Genomic DNA, 15,674 nt, shown 5'->3' on the forward strand with positions numbered 1-15,674 from the left:
TCAGTAGGCTGTTTTATCATTACTAAGACAATTTGAGAGAAGGATGGATTTTAAGATAACCCCCTCCCTTATGATTGCAGATGAGACAGTGCAATAAATGAATTGAGGGGTGATAAGTGCTACTAATCGTATGGGAGAGGGTGTTATATCAATTCCGTTAAATCCTAACAGTATAAAACTCATTTCAGCAAGCAGTTCCTAGTAGAAGAATAGATTAAAGCTCTTAAATAGAAGGAATTTAATATATAATACCTTTATAATGTTCTTTATATCTTTTGGAATAAAGATTGTAACATGGCATTATGGATGCTGTGACTTTCTATAATTTAAATACAAATCTATTTACATGCATGTGCGCACGCACACCAGACGCGCCTAGGTCCGTCTGTGGATTTTTTTATTTATCTTTTTAGAAAGCTTGTGCTGCTTTATTATTTACGATACGGCTTTCTGTTGTTTCTGATTGCATTACGGCCGCAAAATTTTTAGTTTGTTGTAAAACTAGCCGATGAACATATGCACTCTTAACAGAAGGTCGCACCATATCATAATTTTCAAATGTCATATTCTATTAAATAGCAATCTAAGTCACTAAAACGTACACTCACAGGTGGCACCTGCCAATACTATATTATATTTTATCATCCGCAGGACAAAACATCTTACTTCCCTCCAACCACTATAGAGTTAATCGCTCTAAAAAAAATTTCAATTCCCTTGAAACACCCGCATACGTTACACCACCAAAAGTTGGGTCATAATGGCGTTTATTCACTTTATACTCTTATATAAAAGGAATATGAATGTAAACTTACGACTTGTGGCACTTTGTTAACAACCTGCATATTTTCATGGACGATTTTAGTGCAAAGTGGAAAATTTGTGTGTTTCTGAAGCCCACTGTAAATTTTGTGTGTTCTGATAAGAAACTCTTATTTTTTATTGGTAGAGTTGGGGGTTAGAAATAGGGAATGGTTTAGATGCAGCCATAAGAAGGATTTAACTTTGTCCAAATGACTTCGGCTAGCGACCCACTGCCGGCGTGTAAAATCTACCCGCCGCCCATGCGCCACGGCAGCACGCATTCGCACCACGCCGCTCGCGTAAGCGGCCCTCGGTCTGCTTACTGAGGGAAGGATCAGATGGGATCGGTTGCCCGGCTAGGAGGCGTGGACAACATTTTATGCAGAGAAAGCTACCAAGAAGCTCGGCTTTAGACCTCCAGGCGCGAAGGGTCAAGCGGGTCGCGACTCAACGACCCACACAAAGGGATTTTCGCGGCAGTGAGATTTCTGGTGGAGGGAGACGCGGACTGATAACAATAATACCCCACTTGGCAGCGGACATGATCGGTATAATATAGAAGGTAAACATCAAAACAAAACTTAATTTCAAGCACCGAAACCAGGAACCTAGGTCTGAGCTGGGAAAACCACCTTGCCGAGGTAAAGTTTGCGTATAACTTCTCATAATCTGAGCGCTCCGGAATGATGTTATATGAGATTTGTTGAGAAAGCTGTTGAAAAGAACTACAACTTTAATCTTTTCAGTTTTTTGGCTAAGATTCAAACTACTTTGGTCTGTAAAACATAATAACACTCTTAATTGATTATTTATTTAGATTTCTCTTCGTTGCATGTTTTGTGCATTTGGCAGCTAAATACTTCACAAATATATGTCATTGAATTGGATTGCAAATCAAATTCCTATCAACTACACTCAAACATCAAATATGTATTTTCAGCCATAAATTAATATAATAAATATATATATATATATATATATATATATATATATATATATATATATATAATATATATATATATATATATATATATATTATATATATATATATATATATATATATAATATATGAGAAAATGGTATACTTGTACTAAGGATCGCTGTATGATGTGTGTACACATCTTGTCGCATACATCACAGCGCTAGAAGATCGGAGCGCTCACGCAACTCCAAGGTGTGATTGTATGGACAAGATGGTCCACAATCACTACCAAGGATCCTTGCCGCTAAGTATAACCGCATATTCCTGCTCTATAAGTATATATATATATAATATATATATAATATATATATATAATATTATCATATATAATTATGAGAAAAATGTGTATTCTTGGTACACGCATAAGTTTTTATGGGCTTGGCAGGGGTGACATATTCCCTGTAGCTCATTCAGAGGAGCCCCATCATGTGGGTTGGGGAGTGTTGGAATTGAAATGAGTGGATCTGAATAGTATGACTACTCACTACAAACACAAAATTTTACTTGGTACTAAGCATACCATTTCTCTCTCTCTCTCTCCTCTCCTCTCGTCTTCTTCTTATATATATATATATATATATATATTATATATAGTATATATATATTGCTCTATATATATATATATATATATATATATATATATATATATATATATATATTATGGTGACAAATAACATATTTTGATGTTTGAGTATGATAGGAATTGATTTGAAATCAATTCAATGTATATTTGTGAATATATGAGTGCAAATGCACAAAACATGAACGAAGAGAAATCTGAAAAAATAATCAATTAAGAGTTTATATGTTTTACAGACCAATGTAGTTTGAATCTAGAAAAACTGAAAAGATTAAAGTTGTAGTTTTCTTCAACAGCTTTCCAACAAATCTTATATAACATCATTCCGAGGTCAGATGAGAAAGTTATAGCCAAACTATCGAAGGTGGTTTTCCCAGTCAGACTAGGTTTCCTGGTTCGGGTGAAATAAGTTTTGTTTTGAGTTTACCTCTATATATATACCTGTGTTTTCATAAAAATTATTATTTTTACATTAGAGTTTCAAACTGTAGCATCTCCTCTTCCTCTCTCTCAACCCCTAGCCCGAAAGTGAGTTTTTAGGAGAGTTTGTGAGGAGAACGTTGAGGAAAAGTCATGATTTTCGGTGTTTGGCAACGGGGTAATCACTTACAGTTCATTTCAAAGGCTTGTATACGTGCAAAGGCAATATCACCTCTGTCCAAACCTTTCCATTGAATAAAAATCATGTTTTTAAGATATTTATATGTTCACCTTTATGTTTAGGGTTTAAATCTAATGTTAAACATGTTACATGTGATGTTTATGATTAAATTTTATGTCAAGAATAGTAGAACGAATCTGAAACTGAGATATTGACATGATCATGATCATTAGGTTTATTTTAAAGAGTTAATTACAGTTTAATATAGTTTATATGCTTTAGATTGTCGAAATAAACAAGAATTAGGTTGTTTTGCATGTTAAATTATAGTTTATATGCTTTAGATTGTCGAAATAAACAAGAATTAGGTTGTTTTGCATGTTAAATCCTAGATCTATGTGTTCATGTAACAAGAATTAGGTTGTTTTGCATGTTAAATCCTAGATCTATGTGTTCATGTGTTTCTTCTTATTTAAAAAAACTCTTGGTTAAGTATTCATGATAATGGAATCGAGTTTTAATCTATAAGTTAATAAAAACCTGAGTTTTTGAAGAAAACACGAGAAAAGAACAAACTGCGCATTTTCGGCCTGTTCAATCGACTGAAGTTGCCATCAGTCAACTGATGGGAGGTCATCAGTCGACTGATGGCACACATCAGTCGACTGATGGCACACATCAGTCGACTGATGGCACACATCAGTCGACTGATGGGATCATGTTTTCCCTGTTGTTTTGTGAACGACCCTATCAGTCGACAGATAAGGTTGTCGGTCGACTGATCAGGTGAGTTTTTGTGAGGTTGAACATTTTGCTTGTGTGTTCATTTGGTGAGCATTTTTTGTACAAGACGTGAGCTGATATTCACATATAGTTCGAGGAGTACTCCTACGGTGATTGAGTATGCATATTTAAATTGTTTGGGGGTATCCAAAAAGGTTACAATCGTTAAGAGTAATGACTATTATTATATATATTATAGTTATAATCAGTTAGGTAGGGTTTAGTCGGGTTCCATAATGAGACTGTGGATGGACTATACTCTGAGTATTTTAGTCAAGTCTTGCAATGAGACCGCAGATTGACTATACTTATTTATTGGTCCGCATGGAGATGCGCAGAGGTTGAAATACCTATCTATCGGCCGCAAGAAGATGCACAGAGGTTAAAATATCTATTTATTGGTCTGCACGAAGATGCGCAGAGGTTATATACCTAACTATCAGTCCACATGGTTATGCGATGAGTTATTATACTTAGTTATCGGTCTGCACGGGAGTGCAATGAATTGACATACTTAGTTATCGGTCCACACGGGAGTGCGATGAACGTGTATATCTAGTTATCGGTCTATACGGGAGTGTGATTTGACATATCTATTTTACCAGTCCGCACTAGGGGGCGATGGGTTGAAGAGTTCCAGAGAATGATTTGATAAATAACCTAAGTGTAGGTAAATATTTACACCATCGATATGATCCATTGTGAAGGTATTTCACAACTTAGTTACACGAGATAGTATATCGATATCTACTTTACCCACTAAGGGTAGTATGAGGGGTTGATATGATATTTTTGGAGATGTATGATATGGTATTTCCTGTATTATCTTTCTTGTATTCATTTATTCTTAGTTTTGGAGTTAATATTTAGCGATTCATAATTTTGAGACATATGGTATATACATGAGAGTTTTCTTATTTGGATTATTTCGTTCGACGTACTAGTCTCGTGTTGTGAGTTTCTAAGTATTAAACCCAATTTTAGTACAGGATAAATAAAATAGGTAGACTATGCACTTATACGTAGAGCCTCCATCATACCTAGTAGCCCTTCTCCTGGGGGCGGATGGAGATGGTCTTGCTAGCGCTCTGATGTTATGGCTTTTACTTCTTTTCAAGCAGTGGAGCAGGGTTTCAGAGAGCCGCAGGTTGACGGATTTTCAGCATAGTCATTGTCATATATGTTTAGTAGCTCTGCTCCACAGATGTTTAGTTTATATTCTAGTTTATGTTCAAATTTGCGTTACATTTTGAGAGCTGAGAGAGCTTATGTACTTTTCAGTTGACTCTTGTTGTTGAGATTTTAGTTCATTTATTTTAGATTGTTGGACATATTTTCTTTTATATTTGTTGAGACCTGATTATTTAAAGATTTATCAAACATTTCTGTGTTATATTTCTTGTCTTCTTCTTTTTTATATCTGCTTATACACGTACTGTCTTATTTGATTCTACTAGAGGGATATTTCTATGATGGTGAAACATGTCATTGCACAGTATAGGTGCATGGTAGGTTTGACATCCTTAGTTTCACCTTGGACTGCATCCTTGTGTAAATCCGAGGGCGTCATAATGTGTAACTAACTTTGTTACACACGCCTATAAAAATACATGTTTGAACGTCCATATTAACGATCAACATCATTTATTATGACCTACATGTCATCAAATAAGTGTGGATCAAATTTCATGTGGCTTGGGATTTTCTATTCTATAATTCAAGCAACGCAAAATAATAAACTTTTTAGACCGTTACAGACCATTCATTTCTAAGTCATTAGATGTATTAACTAGAAATATCTTATCTATGTAATATTTTTAATCTTCATGAAGTTTTGAACGCATAGATCATGATGAATGGTGTTGATCGTTAATATCGACGCTCAAACATGTACTTTTACATGTTGGTGTAATTAAGTTAGTTACACCCTAGATGAATTGTAATCCTACCATATATATATATATATATATATATATATATATATATATATATACTATATAATATATATATATATATACTATATATATTAATTATGCCGGAAATACCCTGTTACCTTATGGTTGCCCCTTAGGCTTACACCTAAGATGGCGCAGATTCTCGCACCGTTCGTTAAAACATAGCCCAATTAAATCTCAGCCCTTAGTTAAAAAACAAAAAAACCAACCCCCAAATAAATTCCCCAAATAATAATAACCTCCCCCGAAATTAACCCCCCGAAACTAAACCCCAATAAATCACACCAGATCTCCTCTGCCTCTCCTCCTCCTCTCCTCCGCCTAGCAGATCGCCGCTGGAGATCGCGCCCCGCTCAGCCTAGGCTTACACCAACCTGCTCCTCTCAAAAATTCCAAACCCCATAAGATCTTTCTCTGCGCCCTCTCCTTGCACCTCTCCTGAACTGCCCGAGATCGCCTGCCGGCGCAGATCGCCGCATCCCCTCATCCATGACCCATCCGCCCCGCTTTCGGCCAACGAGCCTCGCCTCGAGCGCCCCTGCTCATTACTCGAATCTCAGCCCAACTTCGCCCTGCCCATATTGGGCAGACCGTATCCCCCCTCCTCCTCTCCTCCGCCCCAACTACCCGCTTCATGCCCGCCGCTCGAGCTCGACAGCCCCTCTACGTCGTGTTCCCTGATAGCCGCGTCAAGTAGTTGACTTGAGTTCAACCTTCGCTCGCGTCGATTTTGGGTGGAAATGAACTTTTGTTCTTCTTTTGATACTGCAGTTCTGGTGTAAATTGAATGATAGACCTAGGTAAGGTTTATACTATAACTTATCATCTTCTTCTGACATTTCAGTGATATAATTGTTGTAGTTCACCCATATTTATACTGAACAAAAAAACTGCAATATGAAAATTCATAAAAACTTATTAAACATGAGAATGACTTGGACCAAAGATATGACGAAATAACAATAGCTGGAATAGTTCATTATCTCCCCAGTAAATTGCACAGTAGTGTACTTGTCATCAATGCCGGAAGTTCCTTCAAACACCTGCAGTCATAATGTAATATATCAGCAATGACAACAAAATATATGAGGGTCATCGTATTCATCTTGAGAAACAAAATGAATCATCGTATTCATCTTGAGAAACAAAATGAATCACGTCTGCTCGTAAGATATAGTCATTAAGACTTCCAATGAACTGTGTGGAAAACTCAAACAAGGCACAAATTGTGTGGAATATGTGATATTAAACTTAAGATCTATATTTACTAAAGACGATATTAGACACTCGCGAAATAAGAATATTGGCCGGATGTTCTTGAATATTACAACTGATTGCAGAGAAATATACCAATTTTCACTAGCTTCCTATGTTAAAATAAGAGAACATGTAAACTCAAATTTGCTTCTGCTTGTGAAATAAGAATCTTTGCTGGATGTTGTTGAATATGATGAATGCTTGAAGAGAAATATACCAATTTTCACTAGCTTCCTATGTTAAAATAAGTGAACATGTAAACTCAAATTTGGTCCTGCTCACGTCGATGATAATTCGCCGCCTCGCCATCTTCCTTGAGTTCAGCCTTTGCCCGCCCTTGCTGCTGCTCCCTCGAGCTCCCCTCTACCACGTTGCCTCACACTCTCTAAAACCCCTCGACGCCACAGCAAAGCCCTCAGGTCTCCGCAAAGACCTCAATGATAGTTAGGGAATTTTTATCTTGTAATTCATGTTGATATTGGGATGTAAATTATGAATATGACAAAATGTGTGATAGTGGGGATTATATTTGAGTTTACATTTAGGGATAGGTTTATTGTTTAATTGAGTATGAACTTTAAATTTGGTGTGAACTATTGTATATTTATTTCATTTGAGAGTTGAACTTATATCTTGAATTTGGTACAATTTGAGCTACTATTCATTATGATTGATTTTAGTTTTTGAGCTTGGATAATGAAATTGTCTAGTGATTTTGAAAGATAAACGTAATGACGATTTTTTAATGTTTCTTTACATTTTTATATTTGAAAATTTGATTGCTAGTATGGACACTGCAACAATTCTCTCACGTGATACATCAATGGATGAAGATGAAAATAAACATATAGCCCTTGACCTTGAAGGAAAGCACCATGATCTACTATCTACGACAAGTTTTTTCTCTCAGGTGATAATGTCTTATTATTTTGAGTGTACTACTAATGACATATACCAAAATATTTGTCTTTTAGCATGAATTGGGTCTTTTTCATAATTTTTGTCTCTCTATTTTTGTAGGCATCAGAGCATGAGAAGAATGTTGATGGGCCTATTGGTGTCGAAAATAGCGAATGTAATCTTGTTGTTGATCCATATATAGGAATGGAGTTCTCTACGCATGAGGAAGGTTAATATTTTTACAATGCATATGCCAGACTAAAGGGATTTGGTATTCGCAAGGGTCATACATCTTGGTCGAGAAAGAAAGATGCAATCATATTTAGAACATTTGTATGTGACAAAGAAGGATTTAAATTTTTAAAAGATAAAAGAGAAGATGGTCGTAATGTAATTTTAAAATCCGATACAAGATGTGGATGCAACGCAAGGATAGTTATTGGACTTGATAGAAGCATTGGAAAATGGATGGTCCGAAGTTTAAATATTAATCATAATGGCCATCCGTTAACCACCCCAAATCGGGTAAAGAAGCACTACTCACATCGGACACTTCATCAATCTCAAGCGACAAAAAGGTTGATAGATACTCTTGACATCCAAGGTTTACGGCCTTCTACCATTTGTAAGGTTGTAGACGTTGCTCATGGAAATGAACAAGGCTCTCTCACTCAACAAGAATGCCAAGATCATCTAAGAATTAAACGAAGAAGCAATGTCGGCCATGAGTGCGTGAACATAGTTCGTCAATTTCAAGAGAAAAAGATATCTGATCCTTAATTTTATTTTGCACTAGATTTAGAAAATGATGGGACAATGAGAAGTGTTTTTTGGATGGATGGTAGGGCGAGGACTTCTTACTTGCAATTTGGGGATGTTGTTTGTTTTGATGTTACATGTAGACCAAATAATTTAAAATTGTCGTTTGCACCATTTACGGGTGTTAACCATCACCGACAATCTACTCTATTTGGGTGTGCACTATTAGCCGATGAAACAGAGGAGACCTTTATATGGTTATTTAGCCAATGGCTGAAATGTATGTCGGGTATAACACCATTAACAATCATCACTGATCAAGATAAAGCTATATGTAGTGCAATTCACAAAGTTTTTCCTCAAACTCACCATCGCTTTTGTTCTTGGCACCTTCATAGGAATGCCTTACAAAATCTTCAATCAATGAGTTATGATTACAGTGAGGAAGTTTCTATAAAGTATAACAAATGGTATTGGAGTATAACAGAAGAAAATTTTGAAAAGCGCTGGGAAGAAATGAAGGACAAATATGGTGCAGATAAAAGGAGTTGGTTAGTTAATTTATACAATCATCGAGATCATTAGGCTCCTGTATATCTTAAAGATACTTTTACTGCAGGAATGACATCTACTCAGCGGAGTGAGGGAATTAATGTTTTTTTATCACTTTGTGAATTCCAATACCGAGTTACATGATTTTGTTAAGCAATATGATAATGTCGTCAGAGCTCGACGAGCCGCTGAACTTGAGCAAGATTTTAAGTCCACAAACTCAATTCCTACATTAATAATTGAATATCCAATTGAAAAACAAGCTAGAGAGAATTATACAAAGAATATATTTTCTATCTTTCAGAAAGAACTCAAGGATAGTTACTCCATGTTTCATGAGAGGTTGTCATAGGATGGCACAATTGCTACTTATGCCGTTTGGAATATAGATAGGGAGGCTGAAAGCAAGAAGATAGTAAAACATCATGTTGTCTTTGATGCATCCAAAGAAAAAAGAATTAAGTGCTCTTGTGCGAGATTTGAGATGGAAGGTATATTATGCAAACATAGCTTGCACATTCTAGTAAAGAAGCAAGTATTAGAAATTCCATCTAGATATATTATGCAAAGATGGACAATTAATGCAAGACATGTTAGGTTCGGAGTTGTTAGAAATTGCATTACAAATAGTGAAGACCAACTCCCTATCATTAAACATTGGGCCCTTAGAAGTATATGTAATAAGACACTAGAAGATACATTGACTTCAAGTACACTTCATGATAAGTTTAGTGCTCTTTTAGACTCATTTTTTGAAGAACTTGAGAATTACAATAAAGGGAAGGAACCTAACGATGATGGAAATGAGAGCAATGCCAGCAACAAGATGCCAACTTCATCCATACCCATCTCTATAGAGGAAGCAACTCAAATTACTATTCGTGATCCAGAAGCCCATTGCCACGAAGGGACGACCAACTAACGCTACTAGAATTAAGTCTGGAATGGAGATAGCTCAAGAAAATAGTATAAAAAACAAATATTTTGTGGATTTTGTAAGGGAAAAGGACATTATATAATAAGTTGTCCTTTAGCTAAGGTATTATATTTAATCTTAATTTGATGTTTTTTCCATTTCGATGCATTTTTCATGATAAAGTTGTAATTTTTTTTTGTAGATGACAAATGTTACAGGTGGAGGTCGAGAAAGTTAATGGAGGGCCAAAACAACTTGGTTTGCAAGCATATTTCCTTTAATTACTAAAATAATCATGTGTTTCGGAACAATGTGATAATTTGAATTAAAGTTATGTATGCATGGATGCAATTATGTGTTCTTTGAACAGTGTGTATCTAAAGTATGCGAGATGATAATGTGGTTGTATGCATTAATCACATGTTTCGAAATAATGTGATTCTAAAATAATGTATGTGTGGATGAAGTTATGCGTTCTTTGCACCGGTTGTACCTTAAATTTGTTATTTGATAATTTTGGAAGGAGTTTAAAAATTGAGCAAGGAGTTACAAATTTTTTTAGAACTATGAGTTACAAAACTTCACTAACTAGGCACAAAACTGGTCTAAGGAGTTATAAAATTGAGTAAGGAGTTACAAATTTTTTTAGAACTATGAGTTACAAAACTTCACTAACTGGGCGCAAAACTGGTCTAAAGAATTATAAAATTGAGTAAGGAGTTACAAATTTTTTTTAGACCTATGAGTTCTAACTTGGAACAAAACTGGTCTAAGGAGTTATAAAATTGAGTAAGTAGTTACAAAATTTTTGAAGAACTATGAGTTACAAAACTTCACTAACTGGGTACAAAACTAGTCTAAGGAGTTTAAAATTTGAGTAAGGAGTTACAAATTTTTTTTAGAACTATGAGTTATAAAACTTCACTAACTGGGTACAAAACTGGTCTAAAGAGTTATAAAATTGAGTAAGGAGTTACAAAATTTTCGAAGAACTATAAGTTACAAATTTTTTTTAGAACTATGAGTTATAAAACTTCACTAATTGGGTACAAAACTGGTCTAAGGAGTTATAAAATTGAGTAAGGAGTTACAAAATTTTCGAAGAACTATGAGTTAAAAAACTTCACTAACTGGGCACAAAACTGGTCTAAGGAGTTATAAAATTAAGTAAGGAGTTACAAATTTTTTTTAGAACTATGAGTTACAAAACTTCACTAACTGGGCACAAAACTGGTCTAAGGAGTTATAAAATTGAGTAAGAAGTTACACATTTTTTTAGAACTATGAGTTACAAAACTTCACTAACTGGGCACAAAACTGATCTAAGGAGTTATAAAATTGAGTAAGGAGTTACAAATTTTTTTTAGAACTATGAGTTACAAAACTTCACTAACTGAGCACAAAACTGGTCTAAGGAGTTATAAAATTGAGTAAGGAGCTACAAAATTTTCGAAGAACTATGAGTTACAAAACTTCACTAACTGGGCACAAAACTGGTCTAAGGAGTTATAAAATTGAGTAAGTAGTTACAAAATTTTCGAAGAACTATGAGTTACAAAACTTCACTAACCGGGTACAAAACTGGTCTAAGGAGTTTAAAATTTGAGTAAGGAGTTACAAATTTTTTTTAGAACTATGAGTTATAAAACTTCACTAACTGGGTACAAAACTGGTCTAAGGAGTTATAAAATTGAGTAAGGTGTTACAAAATTTTCTAAGAATTACGAGTTACAAATTTTTTTTAGAACTATGAGTTATAAAACTTCACTAACTGGGTACAAAACTGGTCTAAGAAGTTATAAAATTAAGTAAGGAGTTACAAAATTTTTGAAGAACTATAGAGTTAAAAAACTTGACTAACTGGGCACAAAACTGGTCTAATGAGTTAAAAAATTGAGTAAGAAGTTACAAAAATTTTTAGAACTATGAGTTACAAAACTTCACTAACTAGGCACAAAACTGGTCTAAGGAGTTATAAAACTGAGTAAGGAGTTACAAATTTTTTTTAGAACTATGAGTTACGAAACTTCACTAACTGGGCACAAAACTGGTCTAAGGAGTTATAAAATTGAGTAAGGAGTTACAAAATTTTCGAAGAACTATGAGTTACAAAACTTCACTAACTAGGTACAAAACTGGTCTAAGGAGTTAAAAATTTGAGTAAGGAGTTACAAAATTTTTTTAGAACTATGAGTTATAAAACTTCACTATTTCATAAAACCAAACCTACAAAAAAATATTCATTATAATGTGCATAAACAATAATCATTGTCAAAAAAAGTTTTACAAAGTAATAATCATGTAACTCACCAGTAATACCCAGGAAAAACCACCTATGTAACCAGCGCATGAACGCTCCCCTAAGCTCCTCATACTAAGTGACTTCTTCGCCTTATTCATCTCTTTGCAAAGAAAAGTAAATACTACAAGACACTAATTATATTTCTTCAAAGTGGACAACTGCACTGCATATCGAAACGCCCACAAGGGACATGTCCTAGATGTCCGCGGGCATAATATGAAGCCGATAATGAAAGCCACAATAAGTTTCACACATGTTACATGGTCTTTATTAGTCATATCTACAATTATCTCAGCCATTCTATCGCGCTTCCCCCAAATCACCGCCTTCTTTTTCTCATCGACTTTTTTCTTGCCTTTACTCCTACTACCATTCTTCTCCTTGAGTGTCTTATAATTCTTTATAATTTGGGTGTAGATTCTATTACTCTCTATTCCACTCATTTTTATTGGAATCCCTCCTTTGGCAAACCGGTAATTCGATGAATATCCTCTATACCAAATACATAATCTTTATTTCCAATTAAAAATGAGCATTTATAAGGATTAAAATTTTGAATTAAGCATTCAATTGCTATTTGCTCATTGTTCAATGATGCGGGTATCCGTAGAAAGTTGTGAAAATGTGTCGTCTCAAGGGCTTTCATATGCCTTTCATCTAATACTATACGCTTATCAATTAAATCTCGAAAATAACAAATATTGGACGGAATTCTTAATTGTGTTATCATAGCCCTACAAGATAATTATAATTCAGAAGGTTAAAAATTAAATATACTTGGGCAAATTAAGAATAGCTATGTATATATTACATGCCGAAAAACACGCATTTAAACCCTAACATTATCTCTAAAATAAATACTCGACATGATAATAATCACCATAAATTTTACATTAAGAAAGTACAAAGTAGTAGGTAGTAAGTATGCATACTACCTACATTAAGTGCAAATTAAGAATAATTTAACCATCAGTTTTGTACCTGTAAAAAGGTTAAACAATTCCTAAAATGAAAAAAATCTTCATCAAAATTTACTTACGATGAAAGAGGATTCTTGCATTTAGAGGAAGACTTTGATTTTGAAGAAATCGAGGATGACGATCCCTTCCTTTTGTTCGAAGCCATGGCTTGGGGGCTACGACTACTGCTACAAGTAATTGTAGTGGGGAGCAACGGCGATCAGGGAGCGTGGAGCGACAAGGACTACTGGATGAGTTCGATGTCAAGCCCGTTTGAGGTGAAAAATGCTCTGCTAGCTTTTCCTGCATCACAAAAAAATTCAAATTATTTCATCCTTCTCTTGTGAATATACATACTGTAGTCTCAGAGTACAACACAAGATAAGATTCACTTAACACTAATTCACAGTCAAATTGATGTCTTTCAGAGTATGAGAAATAGATACTCATTATCATCCACATTATTGGCATTTTCAATGTATAAGTAGATTCAACCATTAATAAGTGCTGCACTAACAGAAAACTAAACTGAACATCATCAAAATGAGTTCATATTATAGACATGTTCAACTACTGTATTTCACCCCCATTCAAAATCAAGCTCACAGGAACTAAAAACTCAACCTTTACAATTCACCCACACAAAAAATCATAACTTTAAGAAGTTAAGACACAAAAACTACACACCCAAATCGAAATCCAAACCAAACCCATCAGTGAACATAATGATCAGATACAATATGCAATTCTGAGCTTCATACAGAACAAAAATAGGACATGAGAATTTCGAATACTTACACCATATTGAAGGAATCGTAGATGTAGACACTCTCAATTTGTTCGAAGCCATGACTTGGGGGTTACGGCTACGGCGAAGAGGAAACTTGAGAAAGAGGGCAGTTGAGGAGGTCGAGGCAGGTAGCGAGTATGGCGAAGTGGGAACGAGCAGCGAGGCGTGGAGCGGCTAGTTGGGGCGGAGGAGAGGAGGAGGAGGGAGGGTCTGGCCAGATCTGGAACCAAAATTCAAAAAATGCCCACGAATCATTTTAATTGACATTAGAAAAGGACATATGTCTCAATGAAATATCGACTGAGTTTCACTTGAATAACATATTGAACAACTTTGTCCCCATCAAAGAAGCATTCTCTGTGAAAGATATATGAAAAATTAATAAGTATTTATAAATTTTCATATTTTATTCTTCAAATACTAAAGAAATCATAACAAAGTTATATGCAAATAATATTGTAATAGAAACTAACGAAGAGCCATTGATCAACAACGTCATATATTGCAAGACATAACAAGCCAGATAAGAAGGTGAAAATTATTATAGTGGACAAAAAGTATACATATGATATTTTATTTACAATAGCGTAAAAAAAAATCGACATTTTTTCCAATACGGTGGCATTGCTCTGCATGTAACTTTAATTCAGGATATGGCTATCAACGGGATCAATTCCTGATGACATGATCAAAGATATGCATGTAATAGAGCTATCAGATTTCAAGATATTTAAATATGAAAGGTACATATTTCCTTACAAAAAATCTTATTAGAGGCCACTATATATAAGATCGCCTTATATATGTCTCAAATTTATAGGAAAAATATGCATATCATCATAAATTGTGTCAACAATATGTGTGTGTATGCACACATGCGCGCACACACACGTATACATATATATAAGATTCATCTTATATATGTCTCAATTTTGTAGGGGGGAACTCAGGTCAATGTAATACACACACACCCTCACCTCCAAACATACAACTTACTAAAGAAATAAGAGAATTATAAGTAACCCAAGCAAACATCCATATAACATAATAAAGAAAAAAAACATTACATATCATACTCCTTTTAAAAGCACGAGTTCAGAAAAATCATTCTATGGTCAATATTATCATTAGCTTTTTTTGAATATTACAATATTATTCTAATCTATTCTAATTATCATATCTTCATTGAATTGGTAACTAAATTATTTATTCTATTCATAATGAGACTTAACATATTATTGGATAAAAGAGATATGTTTCACATAATTCAAATCCTTTACTTATTTTAGTTTGTAGAGAAATCTAAAAAACATATGCTAGCCAACACTTAAAAGTTTTTGGACTTTGTAGAAAATGTTCTCTAATTTTTTTAAATTACAAAAATACCCCTACAAATTAAAATTTTTTATTAAAGCATCTTAAAAATTATAAATTTTACTTATTTCAATTCAGTGAGAAATCTAAAAAATATATGCTAGTTAAAAACTAAAAGTTTTTTAACTTCGGAGAAAATATCTTATAAGTTTTAAAATTA

At 34.3% G+C, this 15,674-nt stretch overlaps 1 long non-coding RNA gene across 1 annotated transcript; it reads right to left on the reverse strand.

Moving 5' to 3' along the window:
* LOC109831500 lies at positions 6,548 to 14,358 on the reverse strand. The gene is made up of 3 exons (XR_002244434.1): positions 14,149 to 14,358; positions 13,431 to 13,653; positions 6,548 to 6,748 (listed from the first exon to the last, which is right to left on the reverse strand). It is a non-coding gene; the product is annotated as an uncharacterized LOC109831500 (long non-coding RNA).

Source organism: Asparagus officinalis, chromosome 2, assembly GCF_001876935.1.
Source record: "Asparagus officinalis chromosome 2, Aspof.V1, whole genome shotgun sequence".
Taxonomy (NCBI): Eukaryota; Viridiplantae; Streptophyta; class Magnoliopsida; order Asparagales; family Asparagaceae; genus Asparagus; species Asparagus officinalis.